The 2,500-nt window shown below is 52.2% G+C and overlaps 1 long non-coding RNA gene across 1 annotated transcript in view; it reads left to right on the top strand.

The window, feature by feature from the left end:
- Positions 1–2,500, top strand: part of LOC138866228 (uncharacterized) — a 12,109-nt gene that overhangs the window by 1,180 nt on the left and 8,429 nt on the right. Inside the window, exon 1 of the long non-coding RNA XR_011399539.1 lies at positions 1–2,155. This exon is cut by the window's left edge and continues 1,180 nt beyond it. This is a non-coding gene — a long non-coding RNA (uncharacterized lncRNA). The remainder of the gene's footprint in view (positions 2,156–2,500) is intronic.

Raw genomic sequence — 2,500 nt, 5'->3', positions numbered from 1 at the left:
ACGAGCCTCCAAGGCACAGGACAATGTCCAGGTTTCGCTACCGTATAGCAAAACTGGCATTATCAGGGCCTTGAAAACCCGAAGCTTGGTCCTTCTGCACAGGTACCGACATCTCCAAATATTCTTGTTGAGAGAGTTCATGACCCCTGCTGCCAGGCCAATCCGTCTGCTGACTTCATGGTCTGCCAGCCCAGAATAATGAACTACACTACCAAGGTATGTAAAGCTCTCTGTGACTTCAATGTCCTCGCCGCAAGCACGTACCGACTGAACAGGTTCTCCTATCAAGTCCCCAAATTCCTGGACCTTGGTCTTGGTCCAGGAGACCTCTAGACCCAGGGGCTTCGCTTCATTGCTAAATGCATCGAGAGCCGCCACTAGGGTTTCCAAAGACTCAGATAGAATGGCAACGTTATCAGCAAAGTCAAGGTCTGTAACCTTGATATTACCCAGCGTTGCCCCACAATGACTTTGAAAAGTAGCTCTGCCCAGTATCCAGTCCATGCAAGTGTTGAAAAGCATTGGTGCAAGGACACAGCCTTGCCTCACTCCTGAACTAACAGGAAAGAAGCTTGACAGGCCCCCAGCACACTTTACAGCACTTTTAGTACCAGTATACAGGCTTACTATTAGTCCAATAATCCTTGTTGGTATTCCTCTCAGCCTCAGGATCTCCCAAAGTGACTCCCGATGCACCGTATCGAACGCCTTCTTGAGGTCGATATAGGCTGCAAGCAGCCCACGCCCGAACTCACGACGGCGCTCTACAATGACTCGAAGCGCGAGGATACGGTCTATTGTGGACTTACCTGGAGTGAATCCAGATTGCTCCAGTCTCTGGTGCCTCAGTAGATGGTCTCTGATACATCTCAGAAGGATGTGGGCGAGAACCTTGCCTGGTACACTGAGCAGTGTGATGCCTCGGTGATTGCTGCAGTCCCAACGGTCCCCCTTCCCCTTCCAGAGAGGGATGACCACACCCCTCAACAGGTCAGGAGGAACGGTACCGGACCACCATACGGCAGCCAGGACAGCATGTAACCCCCGTGCCATAGGTTCACCACCAGCCTTTAACAGTTCAGCTGGTATGCCACAGATACCAGCTGCTTTACCACTCTTCAGCTTGGAAATCGCCCCCCTAACTTCAGTTAGGGAGGGAGGGTCCTCACTGATAGGTGGATCCGGCAGCGGGATCTCGACACTACCCGCATCCAAGTTAACTGTTGGTGGGTCAACCTGGTACAGCTGCTCAAAATACTCAGCCCAACGTCCCCGCACCGCAACAGGATCTGAAACGATCTGACCACTTACTGAGCAAACTGCTGTCACCTGTGAAGAGGGCTTGGAGTTCAGCTTTCTCAGGGCTTGGTATGCAGGACGAAGGTTATTTACTAAGAAATGGCCTTCTACCTCCTCTGCAAGACTCCTAATAAACTGTTCCTTGTCCCTTCTTAACAGGGACCGAGTTCTGCGCACATGAGAACGGTGCAATTCCTGATCCCCTGTCAGACGAGCCGCACGACATGCATCTGTGGCTTCCAGTGTCTCCCGCGAGATGGAATTCTGTACTGCTCTCGGGCGTACACCAATCGTATCTTGAGCTGCATCAAGCGTTTCACGCTTAAAGTTATCCCACAGAAGAACAGGGTCTGTCAGACTGCCAAGCACTGCGAAACGATCAGAGATTTCCTCAGCAAACCCACGGGCACACTCCCCCTCCCTCAGCCTGTCCAAATGAAACACCCTAGGGTGATCATTTGACCTCTGGGGGGTTTTGAAGTGGACCCGGAGGGTAGCCACAACCAATCTATGGTCAGTACCACAGAACTCAGCACTCCTGTACACCCTGCAATTCTGAAGGATCCTCCAACGAGTGCTAACAAGTATGTGGTCGATCTCCTTAGCTGCGTTACCCGCATCACTGTACCATGTCCAGCAATGTGGGTCTGGGCGCTGGTACCAGGAGCCAGAAATCCTCAATTTCTGGGACCTAGCAAAGTCCCGGAAAAGGAGGCTATTCTCGCTACCGGCATCAGCTCCTGAACCATGGGGACCGACAGACATCTCATAGCCAGCTCGATCACAGCCCGATACTGCATTGAAGTCGCCCAGAACAATGCGAATATCTCGTCGGGGACATCTGTCTGCCACAGATGTAAGTTTGGCGTAGAACATCTGTTTCACGTCAAGTTTACAAACATCGGTAGGAGCGTACACAGCAATAAGAGACATGAAGCCAAAAGAAAGCTTCAATCTCAATACCATTATACACTCATCAACAGGAGTAACCTCTACTACCGAGGGCTGGAGTCTGCTGGAGACGGCAATGGCTACTCCCTGGAGATGGTGGCCATCGCTGCGGCCCGACCAGTAATAGGTGTAGCCACCTACACAGGTCATGCCGCTGCCAGGCCTCCTCACCTCCGAGAGAGCAGCCACCTCAACTCTCAGCCTCCCCAGTTCCCTCGACAGTAGAGGCAACCGATCATCCTGACGCAAA

This window comes from Penaeus vannamei, chromosome 24, assembly GCF_042767895.1.
Source record: "Penaeus vannamei isolate JL-2024 chromosome 24, ASM4276789v1, whole genome shotgun sequence".
In the NCBI taxonomy this organism is placed as follows: domain Eukaryota; kingdom Metazoa; phylum Arthropoda; class Malacostraca; order Decapoda; family Penaeidae; genus Penaeus; species Penaeus vannamei.
Note: the sequence above shows the minus strand (reverse complement) of the source record. Positions and strands in the feature narration are given on the sequence as shown.